Source organism: Bison bison, unplaced genomic scaffold (genome assembly GCF_000754665.1).
Source record: "Bison bison bison isolate TAMUID 2011002044 unplaced genomic scaffold, Bison_UMD1.0 scf7180017864042, whole genome shotgun sequence".
Classification (NCBI taxonomy): domain Eukaryota; kingdom Metazoa; phylum Chordata; class Mammalia; order Artiodactyla; family Bovidae; genus Bison; species Bison bison.
The window spans coordinates 788,678-808,143 of NW_011494614.1; the positions used below are offsets into that span (position 1 = coordinate 788,678).

Genomic DNA, 19,466 nt, shown 5'->3' on the forward strand with positions numbered 1-19,466 from the left:
CAAATGGAACATGGAGCACAACTGATCCAGAGCCAGAGTACCTTTTCTCAGCAGTGCGCAGAGCAAACCCTGATGGTTTCCAAGAAGGACACATGCAGGAGAAGCATGCATCTGGAACAGTCTTTTCAATGTCCGACCAGGGTCTGCTTCCATGTGTCTGTGCATGATAAGTCGCTTCATTTGTGTCCCACTCTTTGTGATCCCATGGATTGTAGCCCGCCAGGTTCCTCTGTCCAAGGGATTCTCCAGGCAGTAATACTGGAGTGGATTGCCATTTCCTTCTTCAGGGGATCTTCCAGATGCAAGGATTGAACCCATGTCTCTTGCATCTCCTGCATTGGCAGGCAGATTCTTTACAACGAGTGCCACCTGTGGCTGGAGTTTATTTCCTGGCCACCCTGCTCCTACCTTTGAAAGAAAAGATTGTCTCGACAGAGAAAAAGGAGTACAGCAAGGCCGTCAAAGGCTGTATATACCAATAGAGTCCCTTGGACAGAAAGGAGATCAAACCAGTCAATCCCAAAGGAAATCAACCCTGAATATTCATTTAAAGGACTGATGCTGAAGCTGAAGCTCCAATACTTTGGCCACCTGATATGAAGAGCTAACTCACTGGAAAAGACCCTGATGCTGGGAAAGATTGAAGGCAAGAGAAGAAGGGGACCACAGAGAATGAGATGGTTGGATGGCATCACCAATACAATGGGCATAAACTTGGGCAAACTCCAGGAGATGGTGACAGATAAGGAAGCCTGGCATGCTGCAGTCAATGGTGTCTCAAAGGGTCAGACATGACTTAGCGACTGAACAACAACAGAGAAAAAGAGGCAGATACATTTCAGAGTGAGAAAGAGCACCAAACTGCACTTGAGGGAAAATGATGTGTCCCGTGTCTGTCAAGGGGAGGGAGCAGAAGACACAAAGGCTGCTCTTGGAAGACAGAATCGGTGTGCACTCTAGCCAAAAAGGGCCACCAACTCCTGGGCAGAGGACTGCATATGGATGGAAAGTGTTTCTCTGACATCAAGACTGCATAGCGCAGAAGGAAAATGGCTCACTCCTGACTCCAGGGTTGAGAAGCCCCTGCTCTGCTCCTTGCTGACAGATTTCCAAACCTAAGACTTTCTTTGCTTCTTCTGAAACAGGGATAACCCCTGGCTCAGCCCCTATCCCTAAAATGGAAAGCTATCCCACTGCAAGAGAAGATGTATGGAAAGGACTCTGGGAACCATAAGTGCTGTTATTACCTCTGTGAAAACACAGTCTGTCTATGCTGAAACGTCTTATGCTGCATGGAAGAAAGTTCCAGCCCAGATGGAAAAAGACCAGAGACTGGCAGGAGTAAGGGAGGAGAAACCGTGGATAATGTGACAGACTAAGACCGTCAGAACTAAGAAAGCTTAGAATTCAAATTCAATTGAAAAATTCAGTAAGCCAAATCAAACTCCTGTTTATGTTACCAGCTGCCCCTTCCAACTTAGGGAGCATTGCCATCCAAATGCATCTTGGGGAGGCCTAGAGCAGAGGGGCTACAGGCTGCTCGGGGTAGCCCCCACCGGCCAGCATGGCAATGAAGATGACCCACTTTACTTATGTAACCCTGACTTTAAAAAAAAATTTTATTGGGGTATAGTTGATTTACAATGTTGTGTTAGTTTCGGGTGTACAAGAAAGTGAATCAGTTATCCATATGCATATATCTACTCTTTTTTTAGATTCTTTTCCCATATAAGTCATTACAGAGTATTGAGAAGAGTTCCCTGTGCTATACAATAGGCCCCTGTGTGTGTGTCTGTGTGTGTGTGTGTTAGTCATTCAGCCATGTCTAACTCTCTGCGACACTGTGGACTGTAGCCTGCCAGGCTTCTCTGTCCTTGGGAGTTCCCAGGCAAGAATACTGGAAGGGGTTGCCATTCCCTTCTCCAGGGGATCCTCCCAACCCAGGGATCGAACCCGGGTCTCTTGCATTGCAGACAAGTTCTTTTACCATCTGAGCCACCAGGGAAACCCACAATAGACCCTTATTAGACATCTATTTTATATATGAGTGATAGTCGCTCAGTTGTGTCCGACTCTTTGCAACCCCATGGACTGGAGACTGCCAGGATCCTCTGTCTGTGGAATTCTCAAGGCAAAAATACTGGAAATATTTCTCCAAAAATACTGGAGAAGGAAATACCATTTCCTTCTCCAGGGGATCTTCCCCACCCAGAGTATCTTTTTATTATATATATTTTATATATAGTAGTGTGTATATGTCATTCTCCCAGTTTATCCCCCTCAACACTGACTTTTACATCAATATAATTTATAACAAGATTAACCTGACACGCAGTAAATGATACATATATTTTATGCTGCCTGGTAACTAGACACAAATGGTTGCTGCTGCTGCTAAGTCGCTCAGTCGTGTCCGACTCTTAGCGACCCCATGGACTGCAGCCCACGAGGCTCCTCCATCCATGAGATTTTCCTGGCAACAGTACTGGAGTGGGGTGCCATTGCCTTCTCCCAGACACAAATGGTAAATGGTCCTAATAAATGACTGTAATGAGTGTTATTGTTTAACACAGTCAAGTGGGGTTTGTAGTTTTTCTCTCTTTACTTTGTTAGTTTTCCAGGAATACTTACCTCTCTTTCCTGATTGCTGTGATGATAATAAGGATGATGACCATTATTTCTCTCTCTCTCTCTCTCTCTCACACACACACACACACACAGACACACAGAGACATGCACGCATCCACAGATCATTCTTCCCAACAGATTCATTTCCTTACCCTGACTGCCTTGTCTCTTGTCCCTGGGCTTAGAGTTTCCCTGTGACCACCTGTCTCTATCCATTGCTCAGCCACATCACCATACTTCACAACTTGAAGTGGAATAATTCTCTTTGAAGCTCCTTCCCTGAATCCTTTCCTGCTTTAGAAATTGCTAGACCATTGTAGAATCAGAGAATATAGACCTAGTGAGTCCAAAGACATTTCTAAATCAGCCCACCAAGTAGAGTGGCAATCTCTAGACCTGGTCATGTTCACTGTCAGTTTCTCAACATCTGGGGCATTACCTGGTACACAGTAGGCTCAAAAGAAGTATTTGTTGAATAAAAATCTAATTTGGCCCTTTCATTTTATAGTTAAAGAACTTGGGGCCCAGAGCAGTGAAGTGGTATGCCCAAGGTCACATAGCTAGTAAATGGTACTGCCAGATCTCAAATGCAAACCTTTCAGCTGGCACCAGTCAGGGTCCCAGCAGGAAACAGATGGCACTCAAGTCAGGATAATTGACTTGAGGAAAGTTTAATTCAGGGACTGTTTACAAAGATGATGGCTGCATGTGGGGAAACCACAGGGCTAATGTAGACTGCCAGAGCTACCAAGAATGAGAAGTTGTTTTGTCTCCTAGACCTGGAGGTGGGAAAGGAAGAAAAGAGTCCTAGGGGAGCACTGCCTTCAAAGGAGAGGGATTCTGCCAGCTTGCTCAACCTGACTTAATCCCCATCCCTCCCTCCAGGGCTCCCATTGTTCAAACTCAACAGGAAGTCAGAGGAGGGAGCCCTATTGATGAAGTGAGTACAGCTCAGTCTCCAGGGCAGTAAGCAGAGTGGCAAGGGGTAGAACAAGTGTCTGAAGGGGCACACGGATGATATCCACTCTCCTGTACTGAGAAGCTTCTTTTGGAGATTGTCCAGAGGCAGTGAATTAATTAATTAATTAATTAAATAAACATCTACTTAAGACCATCTATTAGACCTGTGCTGACAAAGGTCAGCCAGACCTCTGTTGATAAAGGTCTGTATAGTCAAGGCTATGGTCTTCCCAGTGGCCCCATACAGTTGTGAGAGCTGGACCGTGAAGAAGGCAGAGCAATGAAGAATTGATGCCCTCGAACTGTGGTGCTGGAGAAGACTCTTGAAAGTCACTTGGACAGAAAAGAGATCAAACCAGTCAATCTTAAGGGAAATCAGCCCTGAGTACTCATTGGAAGGATTGATGCTGAAGCTGAAGCTCCAGTATTTTGGTCATCTGATGTGAACAGACACATTGGAAAAGTCCCTGATGCTGGAAAGGATTGAGGGTAGAAGAAGAGGGCATCAGAGGATGAGATGGCTGGATGGCGTCACCAGTGCAATGGACCTGACCTTGGGCAAACTTTGGGAGATGGTGAGGAACAGGGAGGCCTGGTGTACTGCGATCCATGGGCTCACAAAGAGTCTGACATGACTGGGTGACTGAACAATAACAACATGCTGAATTTGGACGAATTCCAATCATCAGGACTAATTATCAGTTACCAGGCTCTGGTAACTCAAAGCCAACCCATTGCCTGTTATCCTCTGTTAGAGCGTCATTCTTCTGGGTCTCCCCCAGAATATTTTGATCTCCCATATTACATTTTTTAGATGATCCTGCTGGGTGGCATTCCAAATAACCACTAGGCAAACCCCTAGTTTTGTTTACTGGCTGCTGATAAAAGAGGCAAGAAGAATATGTTCCAGGCTGGGTCCTGCAGAAGGGTTGGCTCTGGAGGAGGATGGAAGCTGCTGCTGGTGGGAAGATCAGCAGCTGTGGAGGGGAGGAGGAGGTGAGGGGGTGAGATAGGGGGAGGGGATGGGCCCTGAGGAGGACTCTCTCTTTATCCGAGGACCTCACCTGGGTCAGCAGCCTGGCTGGCCATTCATTACACCACACCACCACACACACTGTAAGATGTGAGGCTGGGGAAGGGAGAAGGCTGTGGAACTGGATATAGGGCAGCAAAAAGCAAGAAACAGGAGAATTAGAGACAGCGAAGGGGCCTTGTGTGCATTGCCCACCCCTTACTTTCTCAACAGATTCCCAGCAAAAAGCATGTGCCAATGTCCGGAAGTCCCATGCATCCCAATTCCAAGTGGAGGGGGACAGCGAGAGTAGCAGGATGATGACAAAAGGCGCTCTCATGTGAGAATGAGGATCCAATCACTCTGAAAATTTGCCAGGCAGCTACACTGCCGAAATGTCCTTTAGAACTGGTCTGATCAAGCTTCTACACTGACTCCTGGACATGCGTATTCAGAGTCCCAAGGCTCATCATCTTGAAATCCCAGGGTGTGTTTAATTAATGCTGCTGTTGTTTAAAGGACACACTATCATCTGGTCCTGATAATTGGAATTTGTCCAAATTCAGCTTTCTTGAAGAAAAATCAATTCTCTCTTCTTCTGGGACTTCCTTAACACTCCATCAAGTCTGATTCTTTTGTCTCCAAGCCTTTTCCAAAGGGAGAGAACTATCTTGGAAAAGTTACCGAGGAGGTCTCCAATTGCATCATGTCTGTATTTGTAGACGAGTGGGAGAATTCAGACCCAGGCTCACTGGCCTCCACAGTATAGAGAGAAACTAGAAGACTTTGGAAACATCGGTGACTGTCTCTTTCCCCCCCCCCCCCCTTTTAAAATGCATAAAGGCATTTTAAAAAATGCAGTTTTGGGGTTTTTTGGGTGGGGGGTGGGTGTGCTGTGCCACACAGCATGTGGGATCTCAGTTCCCTGACCAGGGATCGAACACACGTGCCCCACCTTAGAAGCGCAGAGCCCTAACCACTGGACCTCCAGAGAAGTCCTATAATGGTGTTTTAAAAAATAGATTGTCCACGCACATGGTTCAAAATCCGGAGAGCACAAAAAGCTATGCTAAGAAGATTTCTCCCTGCCCTAAGTCTTTTGTCCCTCCCCCCCTCCCCCCGCCACTACTGTCACATTTTAGGAAATCGTCTGGAAAATTCCGTGTGCATTTGCAGGCAAATACAGTACTAGTATAGAATCATAGTTTTCTCTGTTTTGCATATAAAAGGTAGTCTATTTCCTGTTTCCTGATATGTGTAAATTTTAAAATGACCTTCTCCATAGAAATTCATTGGTGGCCAGTAATACTTGTTTATTAAAGATTGAAAATAAAAGATGCTTATTCCTTGGAAGAAAAGCTATGACAAACCTAGACAGAAAAAAAAAAAGCAGAGATGTTACTTTGCTAACAAAGGTCCATCTAGTCAAAGCTATGGTTTTTCTAGTAGTCATGTACGCTTGTGAGAGTTGGACCATCCATACAGAAGGAGGCTGAGCGCCAAAGAATTTATGCTTTTGAACTGTGATGTTGGAGAAGAATCTTGAGAATCCCTTGGACAGCAAGATCAAATCAGTCGATCCTAAAGGAAATCAACCCTGAATATTCATTGGAAGGACTAATGCAAATGCTGAAGCTCCAATACTTTGGCCACCTGATGCGAAGAACTGACTCATTGGAAAAGACCCTGATGCTGGGAAAGATTGAAGACAGGAGGAGGAGGGGACGACAGACAACAAGATGATTGATGGCATCACCGACTCAATGGACCTGAGTTTGGGCAAGGTCCGGGAGATGGTGAAGGACAGGGAAGCCTGGTGTGCTGCAGTTCATGGGGTCACAAAGAGCTGGACATGACTGAGTGATTGAACAACAATAAACCGTTCATTAAAGACCTTGTACAGTAAAATACAGATACACTCAGCCCTCTGTCCCTGAGGATATTGGGGGACCGATGGTACTAGGCAATTTTATATAAGGGACTTGAGTGTGGTGGGCATTGGTTTTCTCTGGGGGTGCCTGACACCCATCCCCCAGGATACTGAGGGATGACTTCAGTTGCCCTAACTACTGTTCCTATAGCACATCATAGGCAGAATAACCATGGAGGCTGGAGACTCTAACAGGATGACACTTTACCTGTCTTGATTATTCAAAAGGAGAGTGGTAAACTAGATGCCTGAGATACAAGTTAAAGCACCATCCAGGGGCTGGGCCACCAATGAGCCAAGTACTGCATCTCTGAGAGCCCTGCCAGCCTGTCTGCCTGGGACATCGGGCATTCGAGCATAAGGGGGAAGGTGGGTTGAGGCAGAAAGATCTGTGATGATGAGACAGAGCATGTGTGCCTCCCAGCACGTTTGTACCATAACTCCAGCAGTGGAGAGAGTTGCTCCATGGAGCCTGTGAGGATGTGCGTGAAGATGAAGAACATGGGGGCTGTAGGCTGTGTGTGATGATGTCCCATCTGGGAGCCTGAGGAACAGTTATGGGTTATGTTGAGGTTGGAAATACTGCAGTAAGGGCCAGCCTGGCCTCTGGGCTCACAAGGCAGGTGGAGACTGTGAGGTTCCCCCAGAAAGGGGTCCGGCCCCCATCCCCACTCCCAGCGGGGATCCTGCCTATGGGGCACAGACTGCAGAACTTTCTGTCCATGGTGGCCTGACTGCAGCCTTGCTGGTCTTTGCCTGGATGGTCAGGCTGGTCCTGGGTGTGTTCTGAGAGTATACCCAGGTGTAGGGCAGCATGTCCTCAGGAAGAAAGTACCTCTTCCTACTTTTGTTCTTAGGGCCTCAAGGAGAGGCCTCTGCCTATGTCTCTATAATATAGTCTGAGGGGATGGGCTGAATGTGGAGAAATTATCCCTGATGTTCACTGTGATTGAAAGGGCGATATTGGAGGACAATCCTGTTGGAAAGATCGCTCAGCCTCACTGGTGCTTTTTTTCCTTTCCTTGATCCCTGGCTTTGCTTCCCCAGGTCCCAACAACACCTCATTGACCATGACAGCTGGTCCTTTGGCCACTTGTCAAGACATTGCCCCCAGCCCACACAAGGAGATGTGGCTGGGTCTCTGCCTCAGCCCCTCGCCCCTACCTTGGTCAAGGTTTGAATGGAGCAAATGGTCCCTGGAAACAGCAGCTTCCAGATCCACTTGGATTCTCAAACTTTTAGGTTCTCTTCAAATCTGACTATTAGTTGCCACCCCAGAAAGTGTTTCCTCCTTGGGATCATGTGTTTGCTGCGGGACTGAGCCAGGGAAGGTTCCCCATCTTCCTCCTGTCCACATGGCACAGGGGTCCTTTCTCCCACATCTACCTCGTTTTTCCACCTTTGCCATCTTTATCATCTACCCCATCCTACCTCATATGGTCAATTATTTGAATTTAACACCCTCATGCCTTCACTTTTAGCGGTCAAATTGAGGAAGTCAATAAAGAGAGACTCTTTATTGGGAAGGAAAGACTGTAACATCACCAGTGTCCTTGAAAAATACCACGCATAAGTCATTTTCATTATATTCTCCTTTAGCAATAACAACTGTCTGTAGTCTTATCTTCCATAATACTCTCATATGACAGCTGATTAGATTCCCCCAGCCTTGTTGTTTGGGGAAGATTACGTTTCGTTTCATGTTTAATTGACAAGCTATACTTACCGTGGCCATTGCTAGGGAGACAGGAAAGCCGCCCGATTTTGAAGAGATGATAGAGGGTTTGGGAACAGGACAAAGGCAACTTGATGGCAAATGTCCTTGTCCTTTTGGCTGAGACCTTCCTGTCCCATCTTCAGTTTCACCAGCAGATATACGGTCACCTTCATGATTCTGTGTAAAATGCCACCACCACCAAAAAACAAAGCAAACAGCTGGTGATGACCTTTTCCCTTGCTTTCCTTCTTTTCTTTTGCTCCCTGAAATATCAGTGTTCATAAAATGTTGTCTCCCTTTTAGAGATGTCTGAAAATGATCATAAATAGATAAAAAAGAGGCAGAAAAACCCCAGTGTCTGTGTCAAAGGGGTTCTCCCAAGTTTTATGTGACTTGATGAGGTTAAGTGTAACTATGGAAACATAATTAATGCTATCAAGACCTTGACTTGAAGCTGTGTTTATAGACAGTTGTAAATGTTACTGTCTCTTGTTTTGAGGAGACAACATTTTATAAACAATGAGTGAATCTTTTTAGTCTATACGAAGTATTTCCCATTATATTGTTAACTGGCCAATAAACAAAGTCAGGTTACCTTCTTTTAATACTCTCAGATTCCTGATCCCTAGCAAGTGAGTGCAATGATTTTCTTCCTTAAAAAAAACCACTCCCATCTTTAAGAAAAAAAAATCCATTTTTACTTTTCTTAACTGATTCTTATAGCATTTAAATATAAGATAGCATCAGTTCTTCTTCCACTTGGTTTAGACTTCTATCCTAATGTCATGAAACATGTCTGACAAATTGGTAGCTGAAACATGAAGGAAACTGCCTTCCTTGTTTTCTGGATTCCTAGAGGCTAAGATACTTTATCTCAGAAACACAGCATCCCAGTCATAGACTACTAATGGGATAAGATGCATTTTGTAAATTACATGGAAAATCTTTACATTTGTAGCAGGGGGTTTCCCCCACCTTGTGGAAAGCTTAACTCAACATTTGTTTATTTTTTTCCTTGCAAAGATTGTTTTATCTTTTGACTGTTCTATTCCCCCAAACGATAGCTAGCTCCATTTAATACTTCTAGGACTGAAATAGAAGTATTCTCTCTCTGACTGGAATGTAGACTGGCTAAGAGAGTTTCAGCAGAAATAATAAGGTTTTTGATCTTATGTTACTTGGAGCAAGGTGCTTTAGTGCTATAGTTAAAATATTAATAATTCAGTTGTTTGACTGTATTATACATTAGTGCCAGGAAAATCACCTTAATATTTTGTGCAGAGTTTGTTCAGTGATTGAATTAATATCTGAAATACAAAGCCCGTTACCTTCTAACCTTTTCAGGTGACAGGAGAGGAAAACATCTTTCATCTTATATTGTATAACAGATTTTAAAATACCTTTTAACATCTGAATTCAGTCATCTTTTCCTTGTTTGAAGATAGTGAAGGAAAACAATTTTTCAGGGGCTGAATCAATATAACTATTTTCAGAACTACTTTTCTTCAGGATCACTGAAGCACTTGGATGTCAGAGTCTAGTGCTGTTGCACAAGTGTAGGAACTCTAGATTCTCATATGATTTTTTTTTTGAAAATAATAACCATACGGTGCTTTTAATGATGCAAAGTAGCTCGTAAAAGTAAGAAGAGATTTTTATGAAAAAAGAAAGCACAAGAAAAGATCTCCAACAGGGTTTCCAGTTTTGTGTTTTCACACATTAAATGCCAAGTGCCCGAGTGACATTACATGCACAGAATAAATGGAGATTATGCTGTTAATGTGATTGTTTGAAGAAGCAACTAGAGGAAAACACTCTGGCTTTGAGAAAAGTAATTACCTGAGAAGTTGTATTATTGGTTCCCAACCTATAAATGAAAGAGAAAACATCAAGAAAATTACTCACTCTATTCAACCCTTATTCCCTCAAACCTCCTCAACCTCCACTTTGCTTGGGATGCTTTTTCTGCAAACAGTTATACCTGAAGCATTTTAAATGTAAATCTGCAATGGAGACTTCTCACATAGCAAGCGTAAAAGCTGGTTGTTTAGCCACATAAAATCCCCCTGGTTCTAGGGGGGCTTCCCCGGTGGCTCATTGGTAAAGAATCCACCTGCCAATGCAGGAGACAGGGGTTCCATCCCTGATCCAGGAAGATCCCACATGCCTTGGAGCTGTGCGCCAAAACTGTTGAGCCTCTGCTCTGAAGCCCAGGAGCCATACAGCCCATGCTTTGCAACAACTGAAGTCACTGCAATCAGAAGCCTGCACACCACAGTGAGAGAGTAGCCAGTGTAGCAAGGAAGACCCCCAAAAGACCAAAAATAAATATATAAAATTTAAAAAAAGAAATCCCTCTGGTTCTAGAGGATTGAGAAAATGAGAACATCTTACCGGTGATAACTAAAGATTTCCCTCCATTTGTCAAGAAATAAAAGCTTTCTAGTTATCTCCTCTAAATCCAGCTCTTGGGAGTTTTGTGCCTCTTCTGAGGGCTCCATAATTATTAGATAATGTAAAAAATTGGAAGAAGGAAGTTGTTCAAATGGGAGAGAGAGAGGGCTGGCAGTGAAATGAGTTGGCTGGCAAAGATGCCCAGGTGACGGGTGTGCAGTCCCTACCTTTTGACCAATGAGGAGATCACGCCACACAGTTGCAGCTCTGGGCTTTTTGTAAGACCTTGCTATCAGATCACGATTAAACTTTCATTAGGGGTGGAACACTTCTCTGTTTTTCTTCACTGTATGGATACCATGAATGTTTAATCCAAGACACAGATTTATAAACAAAAGGACTGCAATTACTTATCTGTATCAAAGCAACTGGGATAATTTAATTGATGAGAGATATCATGTTAGTGGAATGTGATAGCACCTTATGCTGTGTTGCCTCCTTGGAAATGTGTAGTCAAAGAGACTAAAAGCCATCATGATGATATTGAAAAACAGTATCAACTACTGTTGGGTAAAGTGTAGGCTGAGGAGGAAACTGGCCATATCAAGGCCAACTTAATATGGATTTTAGCACACAGAAACCTTACACAATTTGAAGAAGGACTGGTTTGATTTCTTTCTGGGATAAATTTAAAAGTATGTCTCTTCCTATTAGCTGAATGAATTGTAGCTTTAATAACTGGCATAATGAAGAATGTTGATGGTTGTGATGGTTAATTTTATAACTTGTTAGGCTCAGAGAAGGCAATGGCACCCCACTCCAGTACTCTTGCCTGGAAAATCCCATGGACAGAGGAGCCTGGTAGGCTGCAGTCCATGGGGTCACTAAGAGTCAGTCATGACTGAGTGACTTCACTTTGACTTTTCACTTTCATGCATTGGAGAAGGAAATGGCAACCCACTCCAGTGTTCTTGCCTGGAGAATCCCAGGGACGGGGGAGCCTGGTGGCCTGCCATCTATGGGGTCGCACAGAGTCAGACATGACTGAAGCAACTTAGCAGCAGCAGCAGCAACTTGTTAGGCTATGATACCCAGCTTTATTGACTATATCATAGCCTTTGATTGCGTGGATCACAACAAACTGTGGAAAATTCTTCAAAAGATGGAAATACCAGACCACCTTACCTGCCTCCTGAGAAATCTCTATGCAGGTCAAGAAGCAACAGTTAGAACCAGATTGGAACAGTGTACTGTTTCCAAATTGGGAAAGGAGTACGTAAAGCCTGTACGTTGTCACCCTGCTTATTTAACTTATATGCAATGTACATAATGCAAAATGCCAGGCTGGATGAAGCACAAACTGGAATCAGGATTATTGGGAGAAATATCAATAACCTCAGATATGCAGATGACACCACCCTTCCTTATGGCAGAAAGCAAAGAAGAACTGAAGAGCCTCTTGATGAAAATCAAAGAGGAGAGTGAAAAAGGTAGCTTAAAACTCAACATTTAAAAGACTAAGATCATGGCATCTGGTCCCATCACTTCATGGCAAATAGATGGAGAAACAATGGAAACAGTGAGAGACTATTTTCCTGGGCTCCAAAATCACTGCAGGTGGTGACTGCAGGCATGAAATTAAAAGACGCTCGCTCTTTGGGAGAAAAGTTATGACCAACCTAGACAGCATGTTAAAAAGCAGAGACATTACCTTGCAGACAAAACTATGGTTTGTCGTCTAGTCAAAATTATGGTTCTTCCAGTGGTCATGTATGGATGTGAGAGTTGGACTATAAAGAAAGCTGAGTGCCAAAGAACTGATGCTTTTGAACTGTGGTGTTGGAGAAGACTCTTGAGAGTCCCTTGGACTGCAAGGATATACAACCAGTCCATCCTAAAGGAAATCAGTCCTGAATATTCACTGGAAGGACTGATGCTGAAGCTGAAACTCCAATACTTTGGCCACCTGATGTGAAGAGCTGACTCATTTGAAAAGACCCTGATGCTGGGAAAGATTGAAGACAGGAGGAGAAGGGGATGACAGAGGATGAGATGGTTGGATGGCATCACCGACTCAATGGACATGAGTTTGAGCAAGCTCTGGGAGTTGGTGATGGACAGGGAAGCCTGGCATGCTGCAGTCCATGGGGTCGCAAAGAGTTGGACATCATTGGGCGACTGAACTGAACTGAACATTTAAATAGTAGATTTTGAGTAAAGGAGATTATCTTTCATAATGTGGGTGGGCCTTTTCCTATCAGTTGAAGACCTTAAGAGAAAAGACAAAGATCTCCAACAGAAGAAGGGAAGTCAGCCTGTAAACAGCCTTCAGACTTGAACCTGCAGTGTCAGCCTCTTCCTGGACCCCCAGTCTGCCAGCCTGCCCAGCATATTTTAGATTTGTCAGTCCCCACATTCGTGCAGCCAGTATACATGAAAGTGTTAGTCACTCAGTTATGTCCAACTCTTTGCAACCCCATGGACTGTAGCCCGCCAGGCTCTTCTATTCATGGAAATCTCCAGGTAAGAATACTGGAGTGGGTTGCTATTCCCTTTTCCAGGGGATCTTCCCGACCCAGGGATAGAACTTGGGTCTCCCAGATTGTAGGCAGATTCTTTACTGTCTGAGCCACCAGGAAAGCTCTGGCCGATATATATGTGTATATATACTGAAAGAGAGAGATTCTTATATCCTGTTGGTTCTGTTTCTCTGGAGAATGCTGAGAAATACAGTGGTTTTTTTTTTTAAATCAAAAACAAATACTGGTTATCAGAAAAGGATTCCTATCTTTTCTGTTTGAAATAGAACCTCTTAAGCAGGAGGTCACTTTCTCTATGACATTTCTGATTATAAGGTTTGTAAAATCTTGGGAAGACTAAGAGGTCAAAGCAAAGAGGCTATGTGGATTTATTACGACTAGAGTGAGGGTCAGAGCTAAGGGGACTGATTGTATATGGAAATGCAGCAAGAAATCACATCAACCACTTTTGCCTGAGGATGCTCTACCTCGTTTCTTAAACTAACTTTTAGTGATTGTTTAACCACTTAATATTCAGACGTCTCATAAACTTCCTTTGGGTTCAGTATTTTTGTTGTAAATATAAGAGGCATAAAGAAATTCGTTTTCATTTCCTCCTTTATAGTTTTAATGGTGGCTTGGAACTATGGGAATGCAGGGGACAGGTAGGAGAGCAGAGTGGTAAAGAGCGTGGCCTCTGGGCCCCAATTGTTTTGAATCATGTTTTCACCTCTTGCTAGTTGTATGGCCTTGGACTAGTTATTTAGCCTCTCTGCAGCCAGTTTATTCATCTGTAAAATGGGAGTAGTTGCATATCTATGAAAATGGTATATTACTTACTTGCTGCTGCTGCTGCTAAGTTGCTTCAGTCGTGTCCGACTCTGTGCAACCCCAGAGATGGCAGCCCACCAGGCTCCCCCGTCCCTGGGATTCTCCAGGCAAGAGCACTGGAGTGGGTTGCGATTTCCTTCTCCAATGCATGAAAGTGAAAAGTGAAAGTGAAGTCGCTCAGTCGTGTCCGACTCTTAGCAACCCCATAGACTACAGCCTACCAGGCTCCTCCGTCCATGGGATTTTCCAGGCAAGAATACTGGAGTGGGGTGCCATTGCCTTCTCTGATATCACTTACTTACACAGGTCTTATTTATCTTGTTTAGTTTAATCCTTAAAAGTAGAGTGCCTGAACCAAATGATTTGGTTATTTAAAGACTTTTGCTACATAATGCCAAGTTTTACCATTGTTTGTGAGCATCCCTTGCCCAGTCCCTCTTGTTCCTTGTATTCCTAAATTGGAATTTGTGGTCCCATTCTTTTCAATCAAGAAAGTGCTGTCTTTACTTCTCTTACCTTTCTTCGCAGTTAGATGTTGATAAAGGTTCTAGAATGGAAAGGACTGGTCTGTAGATGACATCAGGAGTTAAGAATGTGATTTAGCTATATTCAGAGGAAGTCAATCTCTCTTGGGCATTTTGTCAAAGAACTTAGAGCAGGAGCCTGGGTGTAAGAAGTAGGTTGAAAAGAAAAGATGGAATTGGGGGATCTTGAGCCAGAGGGGTATAGAAATATGTAGAATTTAAGGTTGTCCCCCTCACTTTTTAATACCTTTGTTCCCACCACATGGCATGTGAAGTCACCTAAATCTCCTTAGACTGCCTGTGGTGTATCAAAGCTTCCCGCCTGAATACAAGGTCTCACACAGCAGTGGATGCGTAGCAGCAAAAGGAGAGTAGAAAGCAGGGTTGTGGGAGAGGAGGGAAGTTTTGCAACCCTGCAGTGAGTCAGGGGGTTAGGGAGGATTGTGGAGAGCCTGTATTTGCCTATGAAATACTCTATGTAAGTACAGAAACTTGTGCCTGAATCCATTTCCTTTCTTTGTTGATAATTAAAAAAAATAATTCCAATGATTTCCTGAGAAAAACTACTTTTTATTCTAAACTTGGAAATTAACATATGAACACTTAATGTTATTACTATTTGCTATAGTTTCTAAGCAAACTATGATGGATATTTATAGTGTTACTCAGTTCATCCTTACGGTCAAATCTGAAAAACCTTGTGCTTCCAAGTGTTTTGACCAGCTTGCAAAATGATCCCCAACCTTTCTTCTTGCTGTTTTCATAGGAGGCTTTATATATAGAAATCTGGAAGGAGAATTTGCAAGCCTTTTGGTGTTTTTTCTTAAATAAAATCTTGTTAAGTGTTTTAATTAACCTTACCCATGGAAAGCTCTTCCTTCGGATTAAGTTAAATCCTTTGCACTTTAATCTTTCATTTTCTTTAGTTTTTCTTTCTGTGGAGATATAAATTTCTTGATTAAGTCCTTCCTTAAGGCCTGGAAACTAGAAGATAGCTGATATATTCCCCCTTTTGTTCCTTGGTGGTGTAGTAAGGAAGAGAAAGAGAGTGTCAGGCTCAAGATCAAATGCCAGAGCCTCCCTCGTGACCTTAACCTTGGAGAAGTTACTTCATTTCTATGAGCTTCACTTTCTGAGTCTCCTTTGACTTACCTCACAGAATCATAATGAATATGACTTATGTGAAAATTCTTAACCTTTTACCAATGTTTTCTTGCCTCTCATATATTAAAAATTCTCCTTTAAAAGTTTTACTTTTTCCTACCTTTATGCATTTTACGGGTGGTAGCACAGGCTAGGGATACAATGAGAAGTCATAAGGGCTCAGGCATGAAGACTGGGGCATTGGTCCCTCCATCAGTGGGCATGTGGTCTTTGGTTGGTCACTTAGACACTTGTGTTGCATCATACTCCTGCTCTGAAAGGTCTTAAAGACCAATGTGGTATGATAGAAAATATATTTGGTCTTTGTCCAAAGAATTCCTAGAAACCTTGGTATTTCAACTGTAGAACACCTAGGTGGTGTTGGAGAAATAGAGAATTCATTAGTTTGGGGGGAAAAACGTCTCCCAGTTGGTGTCAGAAAGAATCTGAGAACCAGTATTTAAGCCACATGTTCTGGAGTCAGAGTGGGTGGGAATTTTTGCTCCTCTTCTATGCATGCGTCAGTTGTCTTCAACTCTTTGCGACCCCACAGACTGTAGCCTACCAGGTTCCTCTGTCCCTGGGATTTTTCAGGCAGGAATGCTGGAGTGGGTTGCCATTTTCCTTCTGCAGGGGAATCTTCCTGACCCAAGGATATTATCTCCATTTCCCCGGGTCAGGAGTCTAGACATGGTTTAGCATCCTCTGCCTAGGGTCTCACAAGTCTGTTGGCCAGGCCTTGTATTCTCATCTAGGCTCCTCTTCTCTTCTCAACTCACATAGTTGTTGGAAGAATTCATTTCCTTGTGACTGTAGAAGTTATTTCTTCAAGACCAGAAAGAAAAAGGGAGGTTCTGCTGCTTCAAGTTTCTGATCTTGGGGAAAGCCTAAGCTCTCTTATAATAAAACTAACTTGATTAGACCAGGCCCACCCAGAGTACTCTCCCTTTTGATTAACTGAAAGTCAAACTGATTAGGGACTTTAATTACATCTGCAAATTTCCTTCACCATTGCCATATAAGGTAACACAATTATGAGAGTGATATCCTACCACCATTGCCATGGTTTGTTGGCTTTTCAGGTGGTCTCTTTCTTGTGTGAGTTTTGGCAGATTGTGTCTTTCAAGGAACTGGTCAGTTTTATTATTTTAGGTTATAAAATTTGTGAGCATAGAGTTTTTTTTATAGTATTCCTTTATTACCCTTTTAATGTCCATGAGATTTGCAGTGATGTCCCCCCTTAATTTCTGCTACTACTTATTTGCATCCCATCTCTTTTTTATCTTAGCCTGGCTAGAGGCTTCATTGATTTTACTGATCTTTTCAAAGAACCAGCTTTTGGTTTCATAGATTTTCTCTATTGAGTTCCTGTTCTTAATTTTATTGATATCTGCTCTAGTTTTATACATTATTTGTTTTCTTTATCTTGCTTTGGATTGAATTTACTCTTCTTTTTCTAGTTTCCTAAAGTGGAAATTCAGATGATTGATTTTAGATCTTTTTTTACTAATATATGCTATAAGTTTCATTTTCATTCAATGCTATAAATTTCCCTCTAAACATTGCTTTTGCTGCATCCCACAAATTTTGATAAGTTGTTTTATTTTTATCTAGTTATCTTGAGATTTCTTCTTTGACCCATGTCCTATGTAGAAGTATGTTTAATCTCTACATATTTGGGGATTTCCCAGTTATCTTTTATAGATTTCTCATTTTATTCCATTGTAGTCTGAGTAGACACTGTATATTTTTTATTCTTTTAAATTTGTTAGCTTTTGTAACAACTGTAAGAGTTCAACTGGTGGACCAGGTAAATGTATCTCATAGCCTATCTAATACCTAATAGAATGTTGGCACCAACCTAATATCTTAGAATATGTTGCTGCTGCTGCTAAGTCACTTCAGTCGTGTCCGACTCTGTGCCACCCCATAGACGGCAGCCCACCAGGCTCCCCCGTCCCTGGCATTCTCGAGGCAACAACACTGGAGTGGGTTGCCATTTCCTTCTCCAATGCATGAAAGTGAAAAGTGAAAGTGAAGTCGCTCAGTCGTGTCCAACTCTTCTTGACCCCAGGGACTACAGCCCACCAGGCTCCTCCGTCCATGGGATTTTCCAGGCAAGAGTGCTGGAGTGGGTTGCCATTGCCTTCTCCAATGCATGAAAGTGAAAAGTGAAAGTGAAGTCACTCAGTTGTGTCTGACTCTCCGCAACCCCATGGACTGCAGCCCACCAGGCTCCTCTGTCCATGGGATTTTCCAGGCAAGAGTACTGGAGTGGGCTGCCATTGCCTTCTCCACTTATAGTATATTAGGTGTGTTTTATAGCCCGAAATGTGGTCTATCTTGGTGAACATTCCATGTGAGCTCGAGAAGAACATATATTCTGCTTCTGGTTGGATGCAGTATTTTATATGTCAATTATATCCAGTTGATTGATGGCATTGTTGGATTAAACTGTGTCCTAGCTGATTTTCCACCTATTGGATCTGTCCATTTCTGGGAGAGGGTATTGAAGTCTCCAGCTATGATGGTGGATTCATCTATTTCTCCTTGCAGCTCTATCAGTTTTTGCCTCTTGAAGTTTCATGGTCTGTTGTTAGGCACATACGTATTAAGAATCATTATGTGTTCTTGGAGAATTAACCATTTTATCATTATGTAATATCCCTCTATATCCCATATTCTGTTGATAAGAAGCAAGTCACAAGTCCCGCTGACACTCAAAGGAAGGGTATCATACAGAATTGTGATTGTTGGTGTGGGGAGGTCACCTTAGGGTGTGTCCACCATATCTAGATGCTGGCAGTGATCTTGGACCAATCAATTCACCTCTCTCCCTTACTTTCTAACCTTGAAAAATGGGGATAATAATTTTAAATGCCTTAGTGGATCACTGTGAGGATTTATTCACACCTAAGAAGCATTTAGAACATTGGGACATAGCAGATGTCTATGACTTTTAGTGGATTCTCTTCAAAACAAGGACAATTCCTGCTCTGTTGACCTCTTAGAGTTTTTACAAAACTCAGGGGAATGCAGATCTCTGTTAACTGAAAAGCACCACAAATAGTGGTGGGTTGTTGTTTTAGGGCTTGTCTTTCTCAGTCTTGTAAAAAAAAGTTGCTTTTTGACTACTTTCCTATGATTGTGCAGTGACACAATTGTGTGTTTACATCTGTAGATGAAAAGAAGTGAAGGCTCTGCACCTATTTATCATGTTGACACTCCACCTCTGCCTGCTTTGAAATACTTTCTGCCTTGTTTTAGAGGCTGTTCAGGCAGCAGAAAGGTCATGGGGCAGCAAGTAATGAGATATGAGCACACTCAAATTGCTGTGTGATTTTACAAAAGTCACCTACCCTCTCTGAGCCTGCAGAAGTAAAATAAGATGTTGGACGACACTAGGACCAGATAACCCCTTCAGTGCGTACCTTCTCAGATTTTGGCTTCATTTGTCAATTCTGCCCAACTCCACCTGGAAACTCTTGACTCAGGCCTATAACTCTCTTCTATTTAATAGGCTGTTCACGGTTCTGTAATGCTTGGTGCTCTCTTCTTGGACTTCAGGTCATCCAATTGTCTATGGAATCAAGAAAACCCCTTCAAAGACAGAAGGATTCATTCTCAGGAGCATAATTCTAGGAGCCAGAAGCAAAGTAAAGCTAACAAAGTCAAAAGGCAGGCAAAATTAACAGATGCTCCCAGTAATGAACAAGGTGTAGAAAGGTTTCTCGTAATGACTGCCTCCGTAGAGCATAAATGGGAATGCATCCGTTCCCTCCCGTCTCCCCTCACACCATCTGTTATT

At 43.0% G+C, this 19,466-nt stretch overlaps 1 long non-coding RNA gene across 1 annotated transcript; it reads right to left on the reverse strand.

Moving 5' to 3' along the window:
- Nucleotides 1–8,253: 8,253 nt before the first annotated feature.
- On the reverse strand, nt 8,254–19,233 carry LOC104985285. Its single transcript, XR_824877.1, has 4 exons — nt 19,090–19,233; nt 15,377–15,450; nt 10,087–10,114; nt 8,254–8,424 (listed from the first exon to the last, which is right to left on the reverse strand). It is a non-coding gene; the product is annotated as an uncharacterized LOC104985285 (long non-coding RNA).
- Nucleotides 19,234–19,466: the final 233 nt, after the last annotated feature.